This window comes from Nematostella vectensis, chromosome 8 (assembly GCF_932526225.1).
Source record: "Nematostella vectensis chromosome 8, jaNemVect1.1, whole genome shotgun sequence".
Classification (NCBI taxonomy): domain Eukaryota; kingdom Metazoa; phylum Cnidaria; class Anthozoa; order Actiniaria; family Edwardsiidae; genus Nematostella; species Nematostella vectensis.
In genome coordinates, this window is record NC_064041.1 from 12,093,176 (window position 1) to 12,118,187 (window position 25,012).

The 25,012-nt window shown below is 46.7% G+C and overlaps 43 non-coding genes and 1 pseudogene across 43 annotated transcripts; 15 read left to right on the top strand and 29 right to left on the bottom strand.

The window, feature by feature from the left end:
- LOC125570786 lies at nt 1-180 on the bottom strand (annotated as a pseudogene).
- Nucleotides 181-437: 257 nt separating this feature from the next.
- LOC125570873 lies at nt 438-556 on the top strand. The gene has a single exon (XR_007313182.1). It is a non-coding gene; the product is annotated as a 5S ribosomal RNA (ribosomal RNA).
- A 774-nt stretch (nt 557-1,330) lies between these two features.
- LOC125571215 lies at nt 1,331-1,496 on the bottom strand. Its single transcript, XR_007313528.1, has one exon. It is a non-coding gene; the product is annotated as a U1 spliceosomal RNA (small nuclear RNA).
- A 193-nt stretch (nt 1,497-1,689) lies between these two features.
- LOC125570621 lies at nt 1,690-1,882 on the bottom strand. The gene has a single exon (XR_007312946.1). It is a non-coding gene; the product is annotated as a U2 spliceosomal RNA (small nuclear RNA).
- Nucleotides 1,883-2,139: 257 nt separating this feature from the next.
- On the top strand, nt 2,140-2,258 carry LOC125570874. The gene has a single exon (XR_007313183.1). It is a non-coding gene; the product is annotated as a 5S ribosomal RNA (ribosomal RNA).
- A 774-nt stretch (nt 2,259-3,032) lies between these two features.
- LOC125571216 lies at nt 3,033-3,198 on the bottom strand. Its single transcript, XR_007313529.1, has one exon. It is a non-coding gene; the product is annotated as a U1 spliceosomal RNA (small nuclear RNA).
- Nucleotides 3,199-3,391: 193 nt separating this feature from the next.
- On the bottom strand, nt 3,392-3,584 carry LOC125570622. Its single transcript, XR_007312947.1, has one exon. It is a non-coding gene; the product is annotated as a U2 spliceosomal RNA (small nuclear RNA).
- Nucleotides 3,585-3,841: 257 nt separating this feature from the next.
- Nucleotides 3,842-3,960, top strand: LOC125570875. The gene has a single exon (XR_007313184.1). It is a non-coding gene; the product is annotated as a 5S ribosomal RNA (ribosomal RNA).
- A 774-nt stretch (nt 3,961-4,734) lies between these two features.
- On the bottom strand, nt 4,735-4,900 carry LOC125571217. Its single transcript, XR_007313530.1, has one exon. It is a non-coding gene; the product is annotated as a U1 spliceosomal RNA (small nuclear RNA).
- Nucleotides 4,901-5,093: 193 nt separating this feature from the next.
- LOC125570623 lies at nt 5,094-5,286 on the bottom strand. Its single transcript, XR_007312948.1, has one exon. It is a non-coding gene; the product is annotated as a U2 spliceosomal RNA (small nuclear RNA).
- A 257-nt stretch (nt 5,287-5,543) lies between these two features.
- LOC125570877 lies at nt 5,544-5,662 on the top strand. The gene has a single exon (XR_007313186.1). It is a non-coding gene; the product is annotated as a 5S ribosomal RNA (ribosomal RNA).
- Nucleotides 5,663-6,436: 774 nt separating this feature from the next.
- Nucleotides 6,437-6,602, bottom strand: LOC125571218. The gene has a single exon (XR_007313531.1). It is a non-coding gene; the product is annotated as a U1 spliceosomal RNA (small nuclear RNA).
- A 193-nt stretch (nt 6,603-6,795) lies between these two features.
- Nucleotides 6,796-6,988, bottom strand: LOC125570624. The gene has a single exon (XR_007312949.1). It is a non-coding gene; the product is annotated as a U2 spliceosomal RNA (small nuclear RNA).
- Nucleotides 6,989-7,245: 257 nt separating this feature from the next.
- LOC125570878 lies at nt 7,246-7,364 on the top strand. Its single transcript, XR_007313187.1, has one exon. It is a non-coding gene; the product is annotated as a 5S ribosomal RNA (ribosomal RNA).
- A 774-nt stretch (nt 7,365-8,138) lies between these two features.
- Nucleotides 8,139-8,304, bottom strand: LOC125571219. The gene has a single exon (XR_007313532.1). It is a non-coding gene; the product is annotated as a U1 spliceosomal RNA (small nuclear RNA).
- Nucleotides 8,305-8,497: 193 nt separating this feature from the next.
- Nucleotides 8,498-8,690, bottom strand: LOC125570625. The gene has a single exon (XR_007312950.1). It is a non-coding gene; the product is annotated as a U2 spliceosomal RNA (small nuclear RNA).
- A 257-nt stretch (nt 8,691-8,947) lies between these two features.
- LOC125570879 lies at nt 8,948-9,066 on the top strand. Its single transcript, XR_007313188.1, has one exon. It is a non-coding gene; the product is annotated as a 5S ribosomal RNA (ribosomal RNA).
- A 774-nt stretch (nt 9,067-9,840) lies between these two features.
- Nucleotides 9,841-10,006, bottom strand: LOC125571221. The gene has a single exon (XR_007313534.1). It is a non-coding gene; the product is annotated as a U1 spliceosomal RNA (small nuclear RNA).
- A 193-nt stretch (nt 10,007-10,199) lies between these two features.
- LOC125570626 lies at nt 10,200-10,392 on the bottom strand. The gene has a single exon (XR_007312951.1). It is a non-coding gene; the product is annotated as a U2 spliceosomal RNA (small nuclear RNA).
- Nucleotides 10,393-10,649: 257 nt separating this feature from the next.
- Nucleotides 10,650-10,768, top strand: LOC125570880. Its single transcript, XR_007313189.1, has one exon. It is a non-coding gene; the product is annotated as a 5S ribosomal RNA (ribosomal RNA).
- A 774-nt stretch (nt 10,769-11,542) lies between these two features.
- On the bottom strand, nt 11,543-11,708 carry LOC125571222. Its single transcript, XR_007313535.1, has one exon. It is a non-coding gene; the product is annotated as a U1 spliceosomal RNA (small nuclear RNA).
- Nucleotides 11,709-11,901: 193 nt separating this feature from the next.
- LOC125570627 lies at nt 11,902-12,094 on the bottom strand. The gene has a single exon (XR_007312952.1). It is a non-coding gene; the product is annotated as a U2 spliceosomal RNA (small nuclear RNA).
- A 257-nt stretch (nt 12,095-12,351) lies between these two features.
- LOC125570881 lies at nt 12,352-12,470 on the top strand. The gene has a single exon (XR_007313190.1). It is a non-coding gene; the product is annotated as a 5S ribosomal RNA (ribosomal RNA).
- A 774-nt stretch (nt 12,471-13,244) lies between these two features.
- LOC125571223 lies at nt 13,245-13,410 on the bottom strand. Its single transcript, XR_007313536.1, has one exon. It is a non-coding gene; the product is annotated as a U1 spliceosomal RNA (small nuclear RNA).
- Nucleotides 13,411-13,603: 193 nt separating this feature from the next.
- LOC125570628 lies at nt 13,604-13,796 on the bottom strand. Its single transcript, XR_007312953.1, has one exon. It is a non-coding gene; the product is annotated as a U2 spliceosomal RNA (small nuclear RNA).
- A 257-nt stretch (nt 13,797-14,053) lies between these two features.
- On the top strand, nt 14,054-14,172 carry LOC125570882. The gene has a single exon (XR_007313191.1). It is a non-coding gene; the product is annotated as a 5S ribosomal RNA (ribosomal RNA).
- A 774-nt stretch (nt 14,173-14,946) lies between these two features.
- LOC125571224 lies at nt 14,947-15,112 on the bottom strand. Its single transcript, XR_007313537.1, has one exon. It is a non-coding gene; the product is annotated as a U1 spliceosomal RNA (small nuclear RNA).
- Nucleotides 15,113-15,305: 193 nt separating this feature from the next.
- Nucleotides 15,306-15,498, bottom strand: LOC125570629. The gene has a single exon (XR_007312954.1). It is a non-coding gene; the product is annotated as a U2 spliceosomal RNA (small nuclear RNA).
- Nucleotides 15,499-15,755: 257 nt separating this feature from the next.
- Nucleotides 15,756-15,874, top strand: LOC125570883. Its single transcript, XR_007313192.1, has one exon. It is a non-coding gene; the product is annotated as a 5S ribosomal RNA (ribosomal RNA).
- A 774-nt stretch (nt 15,875-16,648) lies between these two features.
- LOC125571225 lies at nt 16,649-16,814 on the bottom strand. The gene has a single exon (XR_007313538.1). It is a non-coding gene; the product is annotated as a U1 spliceosomal RNA (small nuclear RNA).
- Nucleotides 16,815-17,007: 193 nt separating this feature from the next.
- LOC125570631 lies at nt 17,008-17,200 on the bottom strand. Its single transcript, XR_007312956.1, has one exon. It is a non-coding gene; the product is annotated as a U2 spliceosomal RNA (small nuclear RNA).
- Nucleotides 17,201-17,457: 257 nt separating this feature from the next.
- Nucleotides 17,458-17,576, top strand: LOC125570884. The gene has a single exon (XR_007313193.1). It is a non-coding gene; the product is annotated as a 5S ribosomal RNA (ribosomal RNA).
- A 774-nt stretch (nt 17,577-18,350) lies between these two features.
- LOC125571226 lies at nt 18,351-18,516 on the bottom strand. Its single transcript, XR_007313539.1, has one exon. It is a non-coding gene; the product is annotated as a U1 spliceosomal RNA (small nuclear RNA).
- A 193-nt stretch (nt 18,517-18,709) lies between these two features.
- On the bottom strand, nt 18,710-18,902 carry LOC125570632. Its single transcript, XR_007312957.1, has one exon. It is a non-coding gene; the product is annotated as a U2 spliceosomal RNA (small nuclear RNA).
- A 257-nt stretch (nt 18,903-19,159) lies between these two features.
- On the top strand, nt 19,160-19,278 carry LOC125570885. The gene has a single exon (XR_007313194.1). It is a non-coding gene; the product is annotated as a 5S ribosomal RNA (ribosomal RNA).
- A 774-nt stretch (nt 19,279-20,052) lies between these two features.
- LOC125571227 lies at nt 20,053-20,218 on the bottom strand. Its single transcript, XR_007313540.1, has one exon. It is a non-coding gene; the product is annotated as a U1 spliceosomal RNA (small nuclear RNA).
- A 193-nt stretch (nt 20,219-20,411) lies between these two features.
- LOC125570633 lies at nt 20,412-20,604 on the bottom strand. Its single transcript, XR_007312958.1, has one exon. It is a non-coding gene; the product is annotated as a U2 spliceosomal RNA (small nuclear RNA).
- A 257-nt stretch (nt 20,605-20,861) lies between these two features.
- On the top strand, nt 20,862-20,980 carry LOC125570886. The gene has a single exon (XR_007313195.1). It is a non-coding gene; the product is annotated as a 5S ribosomal RNA (ribosomal RNA).
- A 774-nt stretch (nt 20,981-21,754) lies between these two features.
- Nucleotides 21,755-21,920, bottom strand: LOC125571228. The gene has a single exon (XR_007313541.1). It is a non-coding gene; the product is annotated as a U1 spliceosomal RNA (small nuclear RNA).
- A 193-nt stretch (nt 21,921-22,113) lies between these two features.
- LOC125570634 lies at nt 22,114-22,306 on the bottom strand. Its single transcript, XR_007312959.1, has one exon. It is a non-coding gene; the product is annotated as a U2 spliceosomal RNA (small nuclear RNA).
- A 257-nt stretch (nt 22,307-22,563) lies between these two features.
- Nucleotides 22,564-22,682, top strand: LOC125570888. Its single transcript, XR_007313197.1, has one exon. It is a non-coding gene; the product is annotated as a 5S ribosomal RNA (ribosomal RNA).
- Nucleotides 22,683-23,456: 774 nt separating this feature from the next.
- LOC125571229 lies at nt 23,457-23,622 on the bottom strand. Its single transcript, XR_007313542.1, has one exon. It is a non-coding gene; the product is annotated as a U1 spliceosomal RNA (small nuclear RNA).
- A 193-nt stretch (nt 23,623-23,815) lies between these two features.
- LOC125570635 lies at nt 23,816-24,008 on the bottom strand. Its single transcript, XR_007312960.1, has one exon. It is a non-coding gene; the product is annotated as a U2 spliceosomal RNA (small nuclear RNA).
- A 257-nt stretch (nt 24,009-24,265) lies between these two features.
- On the top strand, nt 24,266-24,384 carry LOC125570889. Its single transcript, XR_007313198.1, has one exon. It is a non-coding gene; the product is annotated as a 5S ribosomal RNA (ribosomal RNA).
- Nucleotides 24,385-25,012: the final 628 nt, after the last annotated feature.

A 25,012-nucleotide genomic window follows, 5' to 3' on the forward strand; every position in this document is an offset into this window, starting at 1 on the left:
TACTCGGAGGTAGTGCAATACCGAGACAACCCGTGGCTGGGACGCAGCAAGCCGCTTATTCCACAGCCAGTTTCCAAAAATCAGTTTAATATATGAGCTACTCAATGAGCAGCGTATCAGATATTAAGCTGATAAGAACAGATACTACACTTGATCTTAGCCAAAAGGCCGAGAAGCGATGCAGAATCTGGCTCGGACTACAGGGAGCGTTTATCATTCTAGGCCTCCGCCATGTGGGTGACGGACTCGGTTTTAGGCCCTTCTGCCTCCTAAGATCACATGTGATGATCAGTCATGAACGTAGTGCTATCACGTACGAGCAGTATTCGCTTGATACAGCGTCTTTGCGAGTGCAATGAGACATTTTTACCGCGCTAGTGCGTGCGTACGTTCTCACCGCACCGCTATAAAAGTCTAAAATATCACCGAGATCTTTCGTCTACGGCCATACCATCGAGAAAACACCGGTTCTCGTCCGATCACCGAAGTTAAGCTCGATTGGGCGCGGTTAGTACTTGGATGGGTGACCGCCTGGGAATACCGCGTGCTGTAGGCATTTCTTTTTCATTTTTTTTCTAAACTATAAAGAAAAAGTTAGTGCAGGTTGGTCATTGTCTAAGCTAAAGAAATCCCTCAGTTGTATGCGTTCTCAACTCGATCTATAGACAATTCAGGCATACTCAGCGACCGTATTGTAATCAAAATCGCGGTCGTAAACGTTCGCAAACGTTCAGCAGATTCAAGTAGAGTCATAATATTACAAGCGATCAGATCAGTGGATTGTGAAAGCCTGTAAGAGCGTTAGTACTCGCATAGGAAATGTCTCTCAATGCAGTAAAATACTATGAGAGAAAGTGCGCAGTATTATCGCATTGGTCGCGCGTTTACACCGCGAGTGAACACGAACATTACTCAGCTAGCATCTCATACAAGCTGAGATGCCATTCATAGCGTAAACCTTGTCCAAATAAATGCTTTTCGAGATCATGTTTTCACTCACTATAATAAAGCGCGAAGGTTGCAAAGCAGCGCGCGTATTCCACTGTTCTATTTTAGTGACGAAACAGTCGCACTGAACTTTCATCGCCGGTTAGCAACAACTGATCAAAACACAGCTCACCTTCGCTCGTTTCATCGCAAAAACACCGCTAGAATGCAGACCAAACACGACTAAAGCCTCTGCCCACCATGACGGTAATGTGAGAGCAAGTTGTTCGCTATTAGAAGTTAGAAATTTTACAATAGTTGACTGATTACAAGCGGTGTGAAGTCCGTGCTTCACGAGTCGCTCGTTGTGATTGTGTTGTGATTACACTTGATTCGTATTGTTCGGGGACTAGCGCGAACGCAGGTCCCCACTACCAGAAATTATACGCTCGAGTTACCCACATTTGGGGTAATCGCAGGGGTCAACCCAATCGAAGTGCAATGAGAGGGCCTCACCCTGAGAGGACCGCCTTGGTGATCACGGTAAACCTCCCGCGTCAGGTAAGTATGAGTTTATTTGGCGTCCCTGTACACCGACTGTCCCCGGCTGATTTCATCCTCCATGTGGGAACGGTGCATCGCGGTGATTATGACCCGTCGTCTTAATGACGATCCTGTCTCTTATTGATCTCTCCCGCTATAGCTCGCATGAACAGCACGTAAATGATGCTCGAGGTGTTGCTTGAATGTGTCTTCCCGAAAGGGAAGGGGGCCGTACTCGGAGGTAGTGCAATACCGAGACAACCCGTGGCTGGGACGCAGCAAGCCGCTTATTCCACAGCCAGTTTCCAAAAATCAGTTTAATATATGAGCTACTCAATGAGCAGCGTATCAGATATTAAGCTGATAAGAACAGATACTACACTTGATCTTAGCCAAAAGGCCGAGAAGCGATGCAGAATCTGGCTCGGACTACAGGGAGCGTTTATCATTCTAGGCCTCCGCCATGTGGGTGACGGACTCGGTTTTAGGCCCTTCTGCCTCCTAAGATCACATGTGATGATCAGTCATGAACGTAGTGCTATCACGTACGAGCAGTATTCGCTTGATACAGCGTCTTTGCGAGTGCAATGAGACATTTTTACCGCGCTAGTGCGTGCGTACGTTCTCACCGCACCGCTATAAAAGTCTAAAATATCACCGAGATCTTTCGTCTACGGCCATACCATCGAGAAAACACCGGTTCTCGTCCGATCACCGAAGTTAAGCTCGATTGGGCGCGGTTAGTACTTGGATGGGTGACCGCCTGGGAATACCGCGTGCTGTAGGCATTTCTTTTTCATTTTTTTTCTAAACTATAAAGAAAAAGTTAGTGCAGGTTGGTCATTGTCTAAGCTAAAGAAATCCCTCAGTTGTATGCGTTCTCAACTCGATCTATAGACAATTCAGGCATACTCAGCGACCGTATTGTAATCAAAATCGCGGTCGTAAACGTTCGCAAACGTTCAGCAGATTCAAGTAGAGTCATAATATTACAAGCGATCAGATCAGTGGATTGTGAAAGCCTGTAAGAGCGTTAGTACTCGCATAGGAAATGTCTCTCAATGCAGTAAAATACTATGAGAGAAAGTGCGCAGTATTATCGCATTGGTCGCGCGTTTACACCGCGAGTGAACACGAACATTACTCAGCTAGCATCTCATACAAGCTGAGATGCCATTCATAGCGTAAACCTTGTCCAAATAAATGCTTTTCGAGATCATGTTTTCACTCACTATAATAAAGCGCGAAGGTTGCAAAGCAGCGCGCGTATTCCACTGTTCTATTTTAGTGACGAAACAGTCGCACTGAACTTTCATCGCCGGTTAGCAACAACTGATCAAAACACAGCTCACCTTCGCTCGTTTCATCGCAAAAACACCGCTAGAATGCAGACCAAACACGACTAAAGCCTCTGCCCACCATGACGGTAATGTGAGAGCAAGTTGTTCGCTATTAGAAGTTAGAAATTTTACAATAGTTGACTGATTACAAGCGGTGTGAAGTCCGTGCTTCACGAGTCGCTCGTTGTGATTGTGTTGTGATTACACTTGATTCGTATTGTTCGGGGACTAGCGCGAACGCAGGTCCCCACTACCAGAAATTATACGCTCGAGTTACCCACATTTGGGGTAATCGCAGGGGTCAACCCAATCGAAGTGCAATGAGAGGGCCTCACCCTGAGAGGACCGCCTTGGTGATCACGGTAAACCTCCCGCGTCAGGTAAGTATGAGTTTATTTGGCGTCCCTGTACACCGACTGTCCCCGGCTGATTTCATCCTCCATGTGGGAACGGTGCATCGCGGTGATTATGACCCGTCGTCTTAATGACGATCCTGTCTCTTATTGATCTCTCCCGCTATAGCTCGCATGAACAGCACGTAAATGATGCTCGAGGTGTTGCTTGAATGTGTCTTCCCGAAAGGGAAGGGGGCCGTACTCGGAGGTAGTGCAATACCGAGACAACCCGTGGCTGGGACGCAGCAAGCCGCTTATTCCACAGCCAGTTTCCAAAAATCAGTTTAATATATGAGCTACTCAATGAGCAGCGTATCAGATATTAAGCTGATAAGAACAGATACTACACTTGATCTTAGCCAAAAGGCCGAGAAGCGATGCAGAATCTGGCTCGGACTACAGGGAGCGTTTATCATTCTAGGCCTCCGCCATGTGGGTGACGGACTCGGTTTTAGGCCCTTCTGCCTCCTAAGATCACATGTGATGATCAGTCATGAACGTAGTGCTATCACGTACGAGCAGTATTCGCTTGATACAGCGTCTTTGCGAGTGCAATGAGACATTTTTACCGCGCTAGTGCGTGCGTACGTTCTCACCGCACCGCTATAAAAGTCTAAAATATCACCGAGATCTTTCGTCTACGGCCATACCATCGAGAAAACACCGGTTCTCGTCCGATCACCGAAGTTAAGCTCGATTGGGCGCGGTTAGTACTTGGATGGGTGACCGCCTGGGAATACCGCGTGCTGTAGGCATTTCTTTTTCATTTTTTTTCTAAACTATAAAGAAAAAGTTAGTGCAGGTTGGTCATTGTCTAAGCTAAAGAAATCCCTCAGTTGTATGCGTTCTCAACTCGATCTATAGACAATTCAGGCATACTCAGCGACCGTATTGTAATCAAAATCGCGGTCGTAAACGTTCGCAAACGTTCAGCAGATTCAAGTAGAGTCATAATATTACAAGCGATCAGATCAGTGGATTGTGAAAGCCTGTAAGAGCGTTAGTACTCGCATAGGAAATGTCTCTCAATGCAGTAAAATACTATGAGAGAAAGTGCGCAGTATTATCGCATTGGTCGCGCGTTTACACCGCGAGTGAACACGAACATTACTCAGCTAGCATCTCATACAAGCTGAGATGCCATTCATAGCGTAAACCTTGTCCAAATAAATGCTTTTCGAGATCATGTTTTCACTCACTATAATAAAGCGCGAAGGTTGCAAAGCAGCGCGCGTATTCCACTGTTCTATTTTAGTGACGAAACAGTCGCACTGAACTTTCATCGCCGGTTAGCAACAACTGATCAAAACACAGCTCACCTTCGCTCGTTTCATCGCAAAAACACCGCTAGAATGCAGACCAAACACGACTAAAGCCTCTGCCCACCATGACGGTAATGTGAGAGCAAGTTGTTCGCTATTAGAAGTTAGAAATTTTACAATAGTTGACTGATTACAAGCGGTGTGAAGTCCGTGCTTCACGAGTCGCTCGTTGTGATTGTGTTGTGATTACACTTGATTCGTATTGTTCGGGGACTAGCGCGAACGCAGGTCCCCACTACCAGAAATTATACGCTCGAGTTACCCACATTTGGGGTAATCGCAGGGGTCAACCCAATCGAAGTGCAATGAGAGGGCCTCACCCTGAGAGGACCGCCTTGGTGATCACGGTAAACCTCCCGCGTCAGGTAAGTATGAGTTTATTTGGCGTCCCTGTACACCGACTGTCCCCGGCTGATTTCATCCTCCATGTGGGAACGGTGCATCGCGGTGATTATGACCCGTCGTCTTAATGACGATCCTGTCTCTTATTGATCTCTCCCGCTATAGCTCGCATGAACAGCACGTAAATGATGCTCGAGGTGTTGCTTGAATGTGTCTTCCCGAAAGGGAAGGGGGCCGTACTCGGAGGTAGTGCAATACCGAGACAACCCGTGGCTGGGACGCAGCAAGCCGCTTATTCCACAGCCAGTTTCCAAAAATCAGTTTAATATATGAGCTACTCAATGAGCAGCGTATCAGATATTAAGCTGATAAGAACAGATACTACACTTGATCTTAGCCAAAAGGCCGAGAAGCGATGCAGAATCTGGCTCGGACTACAGGGAGCGTTTATCATTCTAGGCCTCCGCCATGTGGGTGACGGACTCGGTTTTAGGCCCTTCTGCCTCCTAAGATCACATGTGATGATCAGTCATGAACGTAGTGCTATCACGTACGAGCAGTATTCGCTTGATACAGCGTCTTTGCGAGTGCAATGAGACATTTTTACCGCGCTAGTGCGTGCGTACGTTCTCACCGCACCGCTATAAAAGTCTAAAATATCACCGAGATCTTTCGTCTACGGCCATACCATCGAGAAAACACCGGTTCTCGTCCGATCACCGAAGTTAAGCTCGATTGGGCGCGGTTAGTACTTGGATGGGTGACCGCCTGGGAATACCGCGTGCTGTAGGCATTTCTTTTTCATTTTTTTTCTAAACTATAAAGAAAAAGTTAGTGCAGGTTGGTCATTGTCTAAGCTAAAGAAATCCCTCAGTTGTATGCGTTCTCAACTCGATCTATAGACAATTCAGGCATACTCAGCGACCGTATTGTAATCAAAATCGCGGTCGTAAACGTTCGCAAACGTTCAGCAGATTCAAGTAGAGTCATAATATTACAAGCGATCAGATCAGTGGATTGTGAAAGCCTGTAAGAGCGTTAGTACTCGCATAGGAAATGTCTCTCAATGCAGTAAAATACTATGAGAGAAAGTGCGCAGTATTATCGCATTGGTCGCGCGTTTACACCGCGAGTGAACACGAACATTACTCAGCTAGCATCTCATACAAGCTGAGATGCCATTCATAGCGTAAACCTTGTCCAAATAAATGCTTTTCGAGATCATGTTTTCACTCACTATAATAAAGCGCGAAGGTTGCAAAGCAGCGCGCGTATTCCACTGTTCTATTTTAGTGACGAAACAGTCGCACTGAACTTTCATCGCCGGTTAGCAACAACTGATCAAAACACAGCTCACCTTCGCTCGTTTCATCGCAAAAACACCGCTAGAATGCAGACCAAACACGACTAAAGCCTCTGCCCACCATGACGGTAATGTGAGAGCAAGTTGTTCGCTATTAGAAGTTAGAAATTTTACAATAGTTGACTGATTACAAGCGGTGTGAAGTCCGTGCTTCACGAGTCGCTCGTTGTGATTGTGTTGTGATTACACTTGATTCGTATTGTTCGGGGACTAGCGCGAACGCAGGTCCCCACTACCAGAAATTATACGCTCGAGTTACCCACATTTGGGGTAATCGCAGGGGTCAACCCAATCGAAGTGCAATGAGAGGGCCTCACCCTGAGAGGACCGCCTTGGTGATCACGGTAAACCTCCCGCGTCAGGTAAGTATGAGTTTATTTGGCGTCCCTGTACACCGACTGTCCCCGGCTGATTTCATCCTCCATGTGGGAACGGTGCATCGCGGTGATTATGACCCGTCGTCTTAATGACGATCCTGTCTCTTATTGATCTCTCCCGCTATAGCTCGCATGAACAGCACGTAAATGATGCTCGAGGTGTTGCTTGAATGTGTCTTCCCGAAAGGGAAGGGGGCCGTACTCGGAGGTAGTGCAATACCGAGACAACCCGTGGCTGGGACGCAGCAAGCCGCTTATTCCACAGCCAGTTTCCAAAAATCAGTTTAATATATGAGCTACTCAATGAGCAGCGTATCAGATATTAAGCTGATAAGAACAGATACTACACTTGATCTTAGCCAAAAGGCCGAGAAGCGATGCAGAATCTGGCTCGGACTACAGGGAGCGTTTATCATTCTAGGCCTCCGCCATGTGGGTGACGGACTCGGTTTTAGGCCCTTCTGCCTCCTAAGATCACATGTGATGATCAGTCATGAACGTAGTGCTATCACGTACGAGCAGTATTCGCTTGATACAGCGTCTTTGCGAGTGCAATGAGACATTTTTACCGCGCTAGTGCGTGCGTACGTTCTCACCGCACCGCTATAAAAGTCTAAAATATCACCGAGATCTTTCGTCTACGGCCATACCATCGAGAAAACACCGGTTCTCGTCCGATCACCGAAGTTAAGCTCGATTGGGCGCGGTTAGTACTTGGATGGGTGACCGCCTGGGAATACCGCGTGCTGTAGGCATTTCTTTTTCATTTTTTTTCTAAACTATAAAGAAAAAGTTAGTGCAGGTTGGTCATTGTCTAAGCTAAAGAAATCCCTCAGTTGTATGCGTTCTCAACTCGATCTATAGACAATTCAGGCATACTCAGCGACCGTATTGTAATCAAAATCGCGGTCGTAAACGTTCGCAAACGTTCAGCAGATTCAAGTAGAGTCATAATATTACAAGCGATCAGATCAGTGGATTGTGAAAGCCTGTAAGAGCGTTAGTACTCGCATAGGAAATGTCTCTCAATGCAGTAAAATACTATGAGAGAAAGTGCGCAGTATTATCGCATTGGTCGCGCGTTTACACCGCGAGTGAACACGAACATTACTCAGCTAGCATCTCATACAAGCTGAGATGCCATTCATAGCGTAAACCTTGTCCAAATAAATGCTTTTCGAGATCATGTTTTCACTCACTATAATAAAGCGCGAAGGTTGCAAAGCAGCGCGCGTATTCCACTGTTCTATTTTAGTGACGAAACAGTCGCACTGAACTTTCATCGCCGGTTAGCAACAACTGATCAAAACACAGCTCACCTTCGCTCGTTTCATCGCAAAAACACCGCTAGAATGCAGACCAAACACGACTAAAGCCTCTGCCCACCATGACGGTAATGTGAGAGCAAGTTGTTCGCTATTAGAAGTTAGAAATTTTACAATAGTTGACTGATTACAAGCGGTGTGAAGTCCGTGCTTCACGAGTCGCTCGTTGTGATTGTGTTGTGATTACACTTGATTCGTATTGTTCGGGGACTAGCGCGAACGCAGGTCCCCACTACCAGAAATTATACGCTCGAGTTACCCACATTTGGGGTAATCGCAGGGGTCAACCCAATCGAAGTGCAATGAGAGGGCCTCACCCTGAGAGGACCGCCTTGGTGATCACGGTAAACCTCCCGCGTCAGGTAAGTATGAGTTTATTTGGCGTCCCTGTACACCGACTGTCCCCGGCTGATTTCATCCTCCATGTGGGAACGGTGCATCGCGGTGATTATGACCCGTCGTCTTAATGACGATCCTGTCTCTTATTGATCTCTCCCGCTATAGCTCGCATGAACAGCACGTAAATGATGCTCGAGGTGTTGCTTGAATGTGTCTTCCCGAAAGGGAAGGGGGCCGTACTCGGAGGTAGTGCAATACCGAGACAACCCGTGGCTGGGACGCAGCAAGCCGCTTATTCCACAGCCAGTTTCCAAAAATCAGTTTAATATATGAGCTACTCAATGAGCAGCGTATCAGATATTAAGCTGATAAGAACAGATACTACACTTGATCTTAGCCAAAAGGCCGAGAAGCGATGCAGAATCTGGCTCGGACTACAGGGAGCGTTTATCATTCTAGGCCTCCGCCATGTGGGTGACGGACTCGGTTTTAGGCCCTTCTGCCTCCTAAGATCACATGTGATGATCAGTCATGAACGTAGTGCTATCACGTACGAGCAGTATTCGCTTGATACAGCGTCTTTGCGAGTGCAATGAGACATTTTTACCGCGCTAGTGCGTGCGTACGTTCTCACCGCACCGCTATAAAAGTCTAAAATATCACCGAGATCTTTCGTCTACGGCCATACCATCGAGAAAACACCGGTTCTCGTCCGATCACCGAAGTTAAGCTCGATTGGGCGCGGTTAGTACTTGGATGGGTGACCGCCTGGGAATACCGCGTGCTGTAGGCATTTCTTTTTCATTTTTTTTCTAAACTATAAAGAAAAAGTTAGTGCAGGTTGGTCATTGTCTAAGCTAAAGAAATCCCTCAGTTGTATGCGTTCTCAACTCGATCTATAGACAATTCAGGCATACTCAGCGACCGTATTGTAATCAAAATCGCGGTCGTAAACGTTCGCAAACGTTCAGCAGATTCAAGTAGAGTCATAATATTACAAGCGATCAGATCAGTGGATTGTGAAAGCCTGTAAGAGCGTTAGTACTCGCATAGGAAATGTCTCTCAATGCAGTAAAATACTATGAGAGAAAGTGCGCAGTATTATCGCATTGGTCGCGCGTTTACACCGCGAGTGAACACGAACATTACTCAGCTAGCATCTCATACAAGCTGAGATGCCATTCATAGCGTAAACCTTGTCCAAATAAATGCTTTTCGAGATCATGTTTTCACTCACTATAATAAAGCGCGAAGGTTGCAAAGCAGCGCGCGTATTCCACTGTTCTATTTTAGTGACGAAACAGTCGCACTGAACTTTCATCGCCGGTTAGCAACAACTGATCAAAACACAGCTCACCTTCGCTCGTTTCATCGCAAAAACACCGCTAGAATGCAGACCAAACACGACTAAAGCCTCTGCCCACCATGACGGTAATGTGAGAGCAAGTTGTTCGCTATTAGAAGTTAGAAATTTTACAATAGTTGACTGATTACAAGCGGTGTGAAGTCCGTGCTTCACGAGTCGCTCGTTGTGATTGTGTTGTGATTACACTTGATTCGTATTGTTCGGGGACTAGCGCGAACGCAGGTCCCCACTACCAGAAATTATACGCTCGAGTTACCCACATTTGGGGTAATCGCAGGGGTCAACCCAATCGAAGTGCAATGAGAGGGCCTCACCCTGAGAGGACCGCCTTGGTGATCACGGTAAACCTCCCGCGTCAGGTAAGTATGAGTTTATTTGGCGTCCCTGTACACCGACTGTCCCCGGCTGATTTCATCCTCCATGTGGGAACGGTGCATCGCGGTGATTATGACCCGTCGTCTTAATGACGATCCTGTCTCTTATTGATCTCTCCCGCTATAGCTCGCATGAACAGCACGTAAATGATGCTCGAGGTGTTGCTTGAATGTGTCTTCCCGAAAGGGAAGGGGGCCGTACTCGGAGGTAGTGCAATACCGAGACAACCCGTGGCTGGGACGCAGCAAGCCGCTTATTCCACAGCCAGTTTCCAAAAATCAGTTTAATATATGAGCTACTCAATGAGCAGCGTATCAGATATTAAGCTGATAAGAACAGATACTACACTTGATCTTAGCCAAAAGGCCGAGAAGCGATGCAGAATCTGGCTCGGACTACAGGGAGCGTTTATCATTCTAGGCCTCCGCCATGTGGGTGACGGACTCGGTTTTAGGCCCTTCTGCCTCCTAAGATCACATGTGATGATCAGTCATGAACGTAGTGCTATCACGTACGAGCAGTATTCGCTTGATACAGCGTCTTTGCGAGTGCAATGAGACATTTTTACCGCGCTAGTGCGTGCGTACGTTCTCACCGCACCGCTATAAAAGTCTAAAATATCACCGAGATCTTTCGTCTACGGCCATACCATCGAGAAAACACCGGTTCTCGTCCGATCACCGAAGTTAAGCTCGATTGGGCGCGGTTAGTACTTGGATGGGTGACCGCCTGGGAATACCGCGTGCTGTAGGCATTTCTTTTTCATTTTTTTTCTAAACTATAAAGAAAAAGTTAGTGCAGGTTGGTCATTGTCTAAGCTAAAGAAATCCCTCAGTTGTATGCGTTCTCAACTCGATCTATAGACAATTCAGGCATACTCAGCGACCGTATTGTAATCAAAATCGCGGTCGTAAACGTTCGCAAACGTTCAGCAGATTCAAGTAGAGTCATAATATTACAAGCGATCAGATCAGTGGATTGTGAAAGCCTTTAAGAGCGTTAGTACTCGCATAGGAAATGTCTCTCAATGCAGTAAAATACTATGAGAGAAAGTGCGCAGTATTATCGCATTGGTCGCGCGTTTACACCGCGAGTGAACACGAACATTACTCAGCTAGCATCTCATACAAGCTGAGATGCCATTCATAGCGTAAACCTTGTCCAAATAAATGCTTTTCGAGATCATGTTTTCACTCACTATAATAAAGCGCGAAGGTTGCAAAGCAGCGCGCGTATTCCACTGTTCTATTTTAGTGACGAAACAGTCGCACTGAACTTTCATCGCCGGTTAGCAACAACTGATCAAAACACAGCTCACCTTCGCTCGTTTCATCGCAAAAACACCGCTAGAATGCAGACCAAACACGACTAAAGCCTCTGCCCACCATGACGGTAATGTGAGAGCAAGTTGTTCGCTATTAGAAGTTAGAAATTTTACAATAGTTGACTGATTACAAGCGGTGTGAAGTCCGTGCTTCACGAGTCGCTCGTTGTGATTGTGTTGTGATTACACTTGATTCGTATTGTTCGGGGACTAGCGCGAACGCAGGTCCCCACTACCAGAAATTATACGCTCGAGTTACCCACATTTGGGGTAATCGCAGGGGTCAACCCAATCGAAGTGCAATGAGAGGGCCTCACCCTGAGAGGACCGCCTTGGTGATCACGGTAAACCTCCCGCGTCAGGTAAGTATGAGTTTATTTGGCGTCCCTGTACACCGACTGTCCCCGGCTGATTTCATCCTCCATGTGGGAACGGTGCATCGCGGTGATTATGACCCGTCGTCTTAATGACGATCCTGTCTCTTATTGATCTCTCCCGCTATAGCTCGCATGAACAGCACGTAAATGATGCTCGAGGTGTTGCTTGAATGTGTCTTCCCGAAAGGGAAGGGGGCCGTACTCGGAGGTAGTGCAATACCGAGACAACCCGTGGCTGGGACGCAGCAAGCCGCTTATTCCACAGCCAGTTTCCAAAAATCAGTTTAATATATGAGCTACTCAATGAGCAGCGTATCAGATATTAAGCTGATAAGAACAGATACTACACTTGATCTTAGCCAAAAGGCCGAGAAGCGATGCAGAATCTGGCTCGGACTACAGGGAGCGTTTATCATTCTAGGCCTCCGCCATGTGGGTGACGGACTCGGTTTTAGGCCCTTCTGCCTCCTAAGATCACATGTGATGATCAGTCATGAACGTAGTGCTATCACGTACGAGCAGTATTCGCTTGATACAGCGTCTTTGCGAGTGCAATGAGACATTTTTACCGCGCTAGTGCGTGCGTACGTTCTCACCGCACCGCTATAAAAGTCTAAAATATCACCGAGATCTTTCGTCTACGGCCATACCATCGAGAAAACACCGGTTCTCGTCCGATCACCGAAGTTAAGCTCGATTGGGCGCGGTTAGTACTTGGATGGGTGACCGCCTGGGAATACCGCGTGCTGTAGGCATTTCTTTTTCATTTTTTTTCTAAACTATAAAGAAAAAGTTAGTGCAGGTTGGTCATTGTCTAAGCTAAAGAAATCCCTCAGTTGTATGCGTTCTCAACTCGATCTATAGACAATTCAGGCATACTCAGCGACCGTATTGTAATCAAAATCGCGGTCGTAAACGTTCGCAAACGTTCAGCAGATTCAAGTAGAGTCATAATATTACAAGCGATCAGATCAGTGGATTGTGAAAGCCTGTAAGAGCGTTAGTACTCGCATAGGAAATGTCTCTCAATGCAGTAAAATACTATGAGAGAAAGTGCGCAGTATTATCGCATTGGTCGCGCGTTTACACCGCGAGTGAACACGAACATTACTCAGCTAGCATCTCATACAAGCTGAGATGCCATTCATAGCGTAAACCTTGTCCAAATAAATGCTTTTCGAGATCATGTTTTCACTCACTATAATAAAGCGCGAAGGTTGCAAAGCAGCGCGCGTATTCCACTGTTCTATTTTAGTGACGAAACAGTCGCACTGAACTTTCATCGCCGGTTAGCAACAACTGATCAAAACACAGCTCACCTTCGCTCGTTTCATCGCAAAAACACCGCTAGAATGCAGACCAAACACGACTAAAGCCTCTGCCCACCATGACGGTAATGTGAGAGCAAGTTGTTCGCTATTAGAAGTTAGAAATTTTACAATAGTTGACTGATTACAAGCGGTGTGAAGTCCGTGCTTCACGAGTCGCTCGTTGTGATTGTGTTGTGATTACACTTGATTCGTATTGTTCGGGGACTAGCGCGAACGCAGGTCCCCACTACCAGAAATTATACGCTCGAGTTACCCACATTTGGGGTAATCGCAGGGGTCAACCCAATCGAAGTGCAATGAGAGGGCCTCACCCTGAGAGGACCGCCTTGGTGATCACGGTAAACCTCCCGCGTCAGGTAAGTATGAGTTTATTTGGCGTCCCTGTACACCGACTGTCCCCGGCTGATTTCATCCTCCATGTGGGAACGGTGCATCGCGGTGATTATGACCCGTCGTCTTAATGACGATCCTGTCTCTTATTGATCTCTCCCGCTATAGCTCGCATGAACAGCACGTAAATGATGCTCGAGGTGTTGCTTGAATGTGTCTTCCCGAAAGGGAAGGGGGCCGTACTCGGAGGTAGTGCAATACCGAGACAACCCGTGGCTGGGACGCAGCAAGCCGCTTATTCCACAGCCAGTTTCCAAAAATCAGTTTAATATATGAGCTACTCAATGAGCAGCGTATCAGATATTAAGCTGATAAGAACAGATACTACACTTGATCTTAGCCAAAAGGCCGAGAAGCGATGCAGAATCTGGCTCGGACTACAGGGAGCGTTTATCATTCTAGGCCTCCGCCATGTGGGTGACGGACTCGGTTTTAGGCCCTTCTGCCTCCTAAGATCACATGTGATGATCAGTCATGAACGTAGTGCTATCACGTACGAGCAGTATTCGCTTGATACAGCGTCTTTGCGAGTGCAATGAGACATTTTTACCGCGCTAGTGCGTGCGTACGTTCTCACCGCACCGCTATAAAAGTCTAAAATATCACCGAGATCTTTCGTCTACGGCCATACCATCGAGAAAACACCGGTTCTCGTCCGATCACCGAAGTTAAGCTCGATTGGGCGCGGTTAGTACTTGGATGGGTGACCGCCTGGGAATACCGCGTGCTGTAGGCATTTCTTTTTCATTTTTTTTCTAAACTATAAAGAAAAAGTTAGTGCAGGTTGGTCATTGTCTAAGCTAAAGAAATCCCTCAGTTGTATGCGTTCTCAACTCGATCTATAGACAATTCAGGCATACTCAGCGACCGTATTGTAATCAAAATCGCGGTCGTAAACGTTCGCAAACGTTCAGCAGATTCAAGTAGAGTCATAATATTACAAGCGATCAGATCAGTGGATTGTGAAAGCCTGTAAGAGCGTTAGTACTCGCATAGGAAATGTCTCTCAATGCAGTAAAATACTATGAGAGAAAGTGCGCAGTATTATCGCATTGGTCGCGCGTTTACACCGCGAGTGAACACGAACATTACTCAGCTAGCATCTCATACAAGCTGAGATGCCATTCATAGCGTAAACCTTGTCCAAATAAATGCTTTTCGAGATCATGTTTTCACTCACTATAATAAAGCGCGAAGGTTGCAAAGCAGCGCGCGTATTCCACTGTTCTATTTTAGTGACGAAACAGTCGCACTGAACTTTCATCGCCGGTTAGCAACAACTGATCAAAACACAGCTCACCTTCGCTCGTTTCATCGCAAAAACACCGCTAGAATGCAGACCAAACACGACTAAAGCCTCTGCCCACCATGACGGTAATGTGAGAGCAAGTTGTTCGCTATTAGAAGTTAGAAATTTTACAATAGTTGACTGATTACAAGCGGTGTGAAGTCCGTGCTTCACGAGTCGCTCGTTGTGATTGTGTTGTGATTACACTTGATTCGTATTGTTCGGGGACTAGCGCGAACGCAGGTCCCCACTACCAGAAATTATACGCTCGAGTTACCCACATTTGGGGTAATCGCAGGGGTCAACCCAATCGAAGTGCAATGAGAGGGCCTCACCCTGAGAGGACCGCCTTGGTGATCACGGTAAACCTCCCGCGTCAGGTAAGTATGAGTTTATTTGGCGTCCCTGTACACCGACTGTCCCCGGCTGATTTCATCCTCCATGTGGGAACGGTGCATCGCGGTGATTATGACCCGTCGTCTTAATGACGATCCTGTCTCTTATTGATCTCTCCCGCTATAGCTCGCATGAACAGCACGTAAATGATGCTCGAGGTGTTGCTTGAATGTGTCTTCCCGAAAGGGAAGGGGGCCGTACTCGGAGGTAGTGCAATACCGAGACAACCCGTGGCTGGGACGCAGCAAGCCGCTTATTCCACAGCCAGTTTCCAAAAATCAGTTTAATATATGAGCTACTCAATGAGCAGCGTATCAGATATTAAGCTGATAAGAACAGATACTACACTTGATCTTAGCCAAAAGGCCGAGAAGCGATGCAGAATCTGGCTCGGACTACAGGGAGCGTTTATCATTCTAGGCCTCCGCCATGTGGGTGACGGACTCGGTTTTAGGCCCTTCTGCCTCCTAAGATCACATGTGATGATCAGTCATGAACGTAGTGCTATCACGTACGAGCAGTATTCGCTTGATACAGCGTCTTTGCGAGTGCAATGAGACATTTTTACCGCGCTAGTGCGTGCGTACGTTCTCACCGCACCGCTATAAAAGTCTAAAATATCACCGAGATCTTTCGTCTACGGCCATACCATCGAGAAAACACCGGTTCTCGTCCGATCACCGAAGTTAAGCTCGATTGGGCGCGGTTAGTACTTGGATGGGTGACCGCCTGGGAATACCGCGTGCTGTAGGCATTTCTTTTTCATTTTTTTTCTAAACTATAAAGAAAAAGTTAGTGCAGGTTGGTCATTGTCTAAGCTAAAGAAATCCCTCAGTTGTATGCGTTCTCAACTCGATCTATAGACAATTCAGGCATACTCAGCGACCGTATTGTAATCAAAATCGCGGTCGTAAACGTTCGCAAACGTTCAGCAGATTCAAGTAGAGTCATAATATTACAAGCGATCAGATCAGTGGATTGTGAAAGCCTGTAAGAGCGTTAGTACTCGCATAGGAAATGTCTCTCAATGCAGTAAAATACTATGAGAGAAAGTGCGCAGTATTATCGCATTGGTCGCGCGTTTACACCGCGAGTGAACACGAACATTACTCAGCTAGCATCTCATACAAGCTGAGATGCCATTCATAGCGTAAACCTTGTCCAAATAAATGCTTTTCGAGATCATGTTTTCACTCACTATAATAAAGCGCGAAGGTTGCAAAGCAGCGCGCGTATTCCACTGTTCTATTTTAGTGACGAAACAGTCGCACTGAACTTTCATCGCCGGTTAGCAACAACTGATCAAAACACAGCTCACCTTCGCTCGTTTCATCGCAAAAACACCGCTAGAATGCAGACCAAACACGACTAAAGCCTCTGCCCACCATGACGGTAATGTGAGAGCAAGTTGTTCGCTATTAGAAGTTAGAAATTTTACAATAGTTGACTGATTACAAGCGGTGTGAAGTCCGTGCTTCACGAGTCGCTCGTTGTGATTGTGTTGTGATTACACTTGATTCGTATTGTTCGGGGACTAGCGCGAACGCAGGTCCCCACTACCAGAAATTATACGCTCGAGTTACCCACATTTGGGGTAATCGCAGGGGTCAACCCAATCGAAGTGCAATGAGAGGGCCTCACCCTGAGAGGACCGCCTTGGTGATCACGGTAAACCTCCCGCGTCAGGTAAGTATGAGTTTATTTGGCGTCCCTGTACACCGACTGTCCCCGGCTGATTTCATCCTCCATGTGGGAACGGTGCATCGCGGTGATTATGACCCGTCGTCTTAATGACGATCCTGTCTCTTATTGATCTCTCCCGCTATAGCTCGCATGAACAGCACGTAAATGATGCTCGAGGTGTTGCTTGAATGTGTCTTCCCGAAAGGGAAGGGGGCCGTACTCGGAGGTAGTGCAATACCGAGACAACCCGTGGCTGGGACGCAGCAAGCCGCTTATTCCACAGCCAGTTTCCAAAAATCAGTTTAATATATGAGCTACTCAATGAGCAGCGTATCAGATATTAAGCTGATAAGAACAGATACTACACTTGATCTTAGCCAAAAGGCCGAGAAGCGATGCAGAATCTGGCTCGGACTACAGGGAGCGTTTATCATTCTAGGCCTCCGCCATGTGGGTGACGGACTCGGTTTTAGGCCCTTCTGCCTCCTAAGATCACATGTGATGATCAGTCATGAACGTAGTGCTATCACGTACGAGCAGTATTCGCTTGATACAGCGTCTTTGCGAGTGCAATGAGACATTTTTACCGCGCTAGTGCGTGCGTACGTTCTCACCGCACCGCTATAAAAGTCTAAAATATCACCGAGATCTTTCGTCTACGGCCATACCATCGAGAAAACACCGGTTCTCGTCCGATCACCGAAGTTAAGCTCGATTGGGCGCGGTTAGTACTTGGATGGGTGACCGCCTGGGAATACCGCGTGCTGTAGGCATTTCTTTTTCATTTTTTTTCTAAACTATAAAGAAAAAGTTAGTGCAGGTTGGTCATTGTCTAAGCTAAAGAAATCCCTCAGTTGTATGCGTTCTCAACTCGATCTATAGACAATTCAGGCATACTCAGCGACCGTATTGTAATCAAAATCGCGGTCGTAAACGTTCGCAAACGTTCAGCAGATTCAAGTAGAGTCATAATATTACAAGCGATCAGATCAGTGGATTGTGAAAGCCTGTAAGAGCGTTAGTACTCGCATAGGAAATGTCTCTCAATGCAGTAAAATACTATGAGAGAAAGTGCGCAGTATTATTGCATTGGTCGCGCGTTTACACCGCGAGTGAACACGAACATTACTCAGCTAGCATCTCATACAAGCTGAGATGCCATTCATAGCGTAAACCTTGTCCAAATAAATGCTTTTCGAGATCATGTTTTCACTCACTATAATAAAGCGCGAAGGTTGCAAAGCAGCGCGCGTATTCCACTGTTCTATTTTAGTGACGAAACAGTCGCACTGAACTTTCATCGCCGGTTAGCAACAACTGATCAAAACACAGCTCACCTTCGCTCGTTTCATCGCAAAAACACCGCTAGAATGCAGACCAAACACGACTAAAGCCTCTGCCCACCATGACGGTAATGTGAGAGCAAGTTGTTCGCTATTAGAAGTTAGAAATTTTACAATAGTTGACTGATTACAAGCGGTGTGAAGTCCGTGCTTCACGAGTCGCTCGTTGTGATTGTGTTGTGATTACACTTGATTCGTATTGTTCGGGGACTAGCGCGAACGCAGGTCCCCACTACCAGAAATTATACGCTCGAGTTACCCACATTTGGGGTAATCGCAGGGGTCAACCCAATCGAAGTGCAATGAGAGGGCCTCACCCTGAGAGGACCGCCTTGGTGATCACGGTAAACCTCCCGCGTCAGGTAAGTATGAGTTTATTTGGCGTCCCTGTACACCGACTGTCCCCGGCTGATTTCATCCTCCATGTGGGAACGGTGCATCGCGGTGATTATGACCCGTCGTCTTAATGACGATCCTGTCTCTTATTGATCTCTCCCGCTATAGCTCGCATGAACAGCACGTAAATGATGCTCGAGGTGTTGCTTGAATGTGTCTTCCCGAAAGGGAAGGGGGCCGTACTCGGAGGTAGTGCAATACCGAGACAACCCGTGGCTGGGACGCAGCAAGCCGCTTATTCCACAGCCAGTTTCCAAAAATCAGTTTAATATATGAGCTACTCAATGAGCAGCGTATCAGATATTAAGCTGATAAGAACAGATACTACACTTGATCTTAGCCAAAAGGCCGAGAAGCGATGCAGAATCTGGCTCGGACTACAGGGAGCGTTTATCATTCTAGGCCTCCGCCATGTGGGTGACGGACTCGGTTTTAGGCCCTTCTGCCTCCTAAGATCACATGTGATGATCAGTCATGAACGTAGTGCTATCACGTACGAGCAGTATTCGCTTGATACAGCGTCTTTGCGAGTGCAATGAGACATTTTTACCGCGCTAGTGCGTGCGTACGTTCTCACCGCACCGCTATAAAAGTCTAAAATATCACCGAGATCTTTCGTCTACGGCCATACCATCGAGAAAACACCGGTTCTCGTCCGATCACCGAAGTTAAGCTCGATTGGGCGCGGTTAGTACTTGGATGGGTGACCGCCTGGGAATACCGCGTGCTGTAGGCATTTCTTTTTCATTTTTTTTCTAAACTATAAAGAAAAAGTTAGTGCAGGTTGGTCATTGTCTAAGCTAAAGAAATCCCTCAGTTGTATGCGTTCTCAACTCGATCTATAGACAATTCAGGCATACTCAGCGACCGTATTGTAATCAAAATCGCGGTCGTAAACGTTCGCAAACGTTCAGCAGATTCAAGTAGAGTCATAATATTACAAGCGATCAGATCAGTGGATTGTGAAAGCCTGTAAGAGCGTTAGTACTCGCATAGGAAATGTCTCTCAATGCAGTAAAATACTATGAGAGAAAGTGCGCAGTATTATCGCATTGGTCGCGCGTTTACACCGCGAGTGAACACGAACATTACTCAGCTAGCATCTCATACAAGCTGAGATGCCATTCATAGCGTAAACCTTGTCCAAATAAATGCTTTTCGAGATCATGTTTTCACTCACTATAATAAAGCGCGAAGGTTGCAAAGCAGCGCGCGTATTCCACTGTTCTATTTTAGTGACGAAACAGTCGCACTGAACTTTCATCGCCGGTTAGCAACAACTGATCAAAACACAGCTCACCTTCGCTCGTTTCATCGCAAAAACACCGCTAGAATGCAGACCAAACACGACTAAAGCCTCTGCCCACCATGACGGTAATGTGAGAGCAAGTTGTTCGCTATTAGAAGTTAGAAATTTTACAATAGTTGACTGATTACAAGCGGTGTGAAGTCCGTGCTTCACGAGTCGCTCGTTGTGATTGTGTTGTGATTACACTTGATTCGTATTGTTCGGGGACTAGCGCGAACGCAGGTCCCCACTACCAGAAATTATACGCTCGAGTTACCCACATTTGGGGTAATCGCAGGGGTCAACCCAATCGAAGTGCAATGAGAGGGCCTCACCCTGAGAGGACCGCCTTGGTGATCACGGTAAACCTCCCGCGTCAGGTAAGTATGAGTTTATTTGGCGTCCCTGTACACCGACTGTCCCCGGCTGATTTCATCCTCCATGTGGGAACGGTGCATCGCGGTGATTATGACCCGTCGTCTTAATGACGATCCTGTCTCTTATTGATCTCTCCCGCTATAGCTCGCATGAACAGCACGTAAATGATGCTCGAGGTGTTGCTTGAATGTGTCTTCCCGAAAGGGAAGGGGGCCGTACTCGGAGGTAGTGCAATACCGAGACAACCCGTGGCTGGGACGCAGCAAGCCGCTTATTCCACAGCCAGTTTCCAAAAATCAGTTTAATATATGAGCTACTCAATGAGCAGCGTATCAGATATTAAGCTGATAAGAACAGATACTACACTTGATCTTAGCCAAAAGGCCGAGAAGCGATGCAGAATCTGGCTCGGACTACAGGGAGCGTTTATCATTCTAGGCCTCCGCCATGTGGGTGACGGACTCGGTTTTAGGCCCTTCTGCCTCCTAAGATCACATGTGATGATCAGTCATGAACGTAGTGCTATCACGTACGAGCAGTATTCGCTTGATACAGCGTCTTTGCGAGTGCAATGAGACATTTTTACCGCGCTAGTGCGTGCGTACGTTCTCACCGCACCGCTATAAAAGTCTAAAATATCACCGAGATCTTTCGTCTACGGCCATACCATCGAGAAAACACCGGTTCTCGTCCGATCACCGAAGTTAAGCTCGATTGGGCGCGGTTAGTACTTGGATGGGTGACCGCCTGGGAATACCGCGTGCTGTAGGCATTTCTTTTTCATTTTTTTTCTAAACTATAAAGAAAAAGTTAGTGCAGGTTGGTCATTGTCTAAGCTAAAGAAATCCCTCAGTTGTATGCGTTCTCAACTCGATCTATAGACAATTCAGGCATACTCAGCGACCGTATTGTAATCAAAATCGCGGTCGTAAACGTTCGCAAACGTTCAGCAGATTCAAGTAGAGTCATAATATTACAAGCGATCAGATCAGTGGATTGTGAAAGCCTGTAAGAGCGTTAGTACTCGCATAGGAAATGTCTCTCAATGCAGTAAAATACTATGAGAGAAAGTGCGCAGTATTATCGCATTGGTCGCGCGTTTACACCGCGAGTGAACACGAACATTACTCAGCTAGCATCTCATACAAGCTGAGATGCCATTCATAGCGTAAACCTTGTCCAAATAAATGCTTTTCGAGATCATGTTTTCACTCACTATAATAAAGCGCGAAGGTTGCAAAGCAGCGCGCGTATTCCACTGTTCTATTTTAGTGACGAAACAGTCGCACTGAACTTTCATCGCCGGTTAGCAACAACTGATCAAAACACAGCTCACCTTCGCTCGTTTCATCGCAAAAACACCGCTAGAATGCAGACCAAACACGACTAAAGCCTCTGCCCACCATGACGGTAATGTGAGAGCAAGTTGTTCGCTATTAGAAGTTAGAAATTTTACAATAGTTGACTGATTACAAGCGGTGTGAAGTCCGTGCTTCACGAGTCGCTCGTTGTGATTGTGTTGTGATTACACTTGATTCGTATTGTTCGGGGACTAGCGCGAACGCAGGTCCCCACTACCAGAAATTATACGCTCGAGTTACCCACATTTGGGGTAATCGCAGGGGTCAACCCAATCGAAGTGCAATGAGAGGGCCTCACCCTGAGAGGACCGCCTTGGTGATCACGGTAAACCTCCCGCGTCAGGTAAGTATGAGTTTATTTGGCGTCCCTGTACACCGACTGTCCCCGGCTGATTTCATCCTCCATGTGGGAACGGTGCATCGCGGTGATTATGACCCGTCGTCTTAATGACGATCCTGTCTCTTATTGATCTCTCCCGCTATAGCTCGCATGAACAGCACGTAAATGATGCTCGAGGTGTTGCTTGAATGTGTCTTCCCGAAAGGGAAGGGGGCCGTACTCGGAGGTAGTGCAATACCGAGACAACCCGTGGCTGGGACGCAGCAAGCCGCTTATTCCACAGCCAGTTTCCAAAAATCAGTTTAATATATGAGCTACTCAATGAGCAGCGTATCAGATATTAAGCTGATAAGAACAGATACTACACTTGATCTTAGCCAAAAGGCCGAGAAGCGATGCAGAATCTGGCTCGGACTACAGGGAGCGTTTATCATTCTAGGCCTCCGCCATGTGGGTGACGGACTCGGTTTTAGGCCCTTCTGCCTCCTAAGATCACATGTGATGATCAGTCATGAACGTAGTGCTATCACGTACGAGCAGTATTCGCTTGATACAGCGTCTTTGCGAGTGCAATGAGACATTTTTACCGCGCTAGTGCGTGCGTACGTTCTCACCGCACCGCTATAAAAGTCTAAAATATCACCGAGATCTTTCGTCTACGGCCATACCATCGAGAAAACACCGGTTCTCGTCCGATCACCGAAGTTAAGCTCGATTGGGCGCGGTTAGTACTTGGATGGGTGACCGCCTGGGAATACCGCGTGCTGTAGGCATTTCTTTTTCATTTTTTTTCTAAACTATAAAGAAAAAGTTAGTGCAGGTTGGTCATTGTCTAAGCTAAAGAAATCCCTCAGTTGTATGCGTTCTCAACTCGATCTATAGACAATTCAGGCATACTCAGCGACCGTATTGTAATCAAAATCGCGGTCGTAAACGTTCGCAAACGTTCAGCAGATTCAAGTAGAGTCATAATATTACAAGCGATCAGATCAGTGGATTGTGAAAGCCTGTAAGAGCGTTAGTACTCGCATAGGAAATGTCTCTCAATGCAGTAAAATACTATGAGAGAAAGTGCGCAGTATTATCGCATTGGTCGCGCGTTTACACCGCGAGTGAACACGAACATTACTCAGCTAGCATCTCATACAAGCTGAGATGCCATTCATAGCGTAAACCTTGTCCAAATAAATGCTTTTCGAGATCATGTTTTCACTCACTATAATAAAGCGCGAAGGTTGCAAAGCAGCGCGCGTATTCCACTGTTCTATTTTAGTGACGAAACAGTCGCACTGAACTTTCATCGCCGGTTAGCAACAACTGATCAAAACACAGCTCACCTTCGCTCGTTTCATCGCAAAAACACCGCTAGAATGCAGACCAAACACGACTAAAGCCTCTGCCCACCATGACGGTAATGTGAGAGCAAGTTGTTCGCTATTAGAAGTTAGAAATTTTACAATAGTTGACTGATTACAAGCGGTGTGAAGTCCGTGCTTCACGAGTCGCTCGTTGTGATTGTGTTGTGATTACACTTGATTCGTATTGTTCGGGGACTAGCGCGAACGCAGGTCCCCACTACCAGAAATTATACGCTCGAGTTACCCACATTTGGGGTAATCGCAGGGGTCAACCCAATCGAAGTGCAATGAGAGGGCCTCACCCTGAGAGGACCGCCTTGGTGATCACGGTAAACCTCCCGCGTCAGGTAAGTATGAGTTTATTTGGCGTCCCTGTACACCGACTGTCCCCGGCTGATTTCATCCTCCATGTGGGAACGGTGCATCGCGGTGATTATGACCCGTCGTCTTAATGACGATCCTGTCTCTTATTGATCTCTCCCGCTATAGCTCGCATGAACAGCACGTAAATGATGCTCGAGGTGTTGCTTGAATGTGTCTTCCCGAAAGGGAAGGGGGCCGTACTCGGAGGTAGTGCAATACCGAGACAACCCGTGGCTGGGACGCAGCAAGCCGCTTATTCCACAGCCAGTTTCCAAAAATCAGTTTAATATATGAGCTACTCAATGAGCAGCGTATCAGATATTAAGCTGATAAGAACAGATACTACACTTGATCTTAGCCAAAAGGCCGAGAAGCGATGCAGAATCTGGCTCGGACTACAGGGAGCGTTTATCATTCTAGGCCTCCGCCATGTGGGTGACGGACTCGGTTTTAGGCCCTTCTGCCTCCTAAGATCACATGTGATGATCAGTCATGAACGTAGTGCTATCACGTACGAGCAGTATTCGCTTGATACAGCGTCTTTGCGAGTGCAATGAGACATTTTTACCGCGCTAGTGCGTGCGTACGTTCTCACCGCACCGCTATAAAAGTCTAAAATATCACCGAGATCTTTCGTCTACGGCCATACCATCGAGAAAACACCGGTTCTCGTCCGATCACCGAAGTTAAGCTCGATTGGGCGCGGTTAGTACTTGGATGGGTGACCGCCTGGGAATACCGCGTGCTGTAGGCATTTCTTTTTCATTTTTTTTCTAAACTATAAAGAAAAAGTTAGTGCAGGTTGGTCATTGTCTAAGCTAAAGAAATCCCTCAGTTGTATGCGTTCTCAACTCGATCTATAGACAATTCAGGCATACTCAGCGACCGTATTGTAATCAAAATCGCGGTCGTAAACGTTCGCAAACGTTCAGCAGATTCAAGTAGAGTCATAATATTACAAGCGATCAGATCAGTGGATTGTGAAAGCCTGTAAGAGCGTTAGTACTCGCATAGGAAATGTCTCTCAATGCAGTAAAATACTATGAGAGAAAGTGCGCAGTATTATCGCATTGGTCGCGCGTTTACACCGCGAGTGAACACGAACATTACTCAGCTAGCATCTCATACAAGCTGAGATGCCATTCATAGCGTAAACCTTGTCCAAATAAATGCTTTTCGAGATCATGTTTTCACTCACTATAATAAAGCGCGAAGGTTGCAAAGCAGCGCGCGTATTCCACTGTTCTATTTTAGTGACGAAACAGTCGCACTGAACTTTCATCGCCGGTTAGCAACAACTGATCAAAACACAGCTCACCTTCGCTCGTTTCATCGCAAAAACACCGCTAGAATGCAGACCAAACACGACTAAAGCCTCTGCC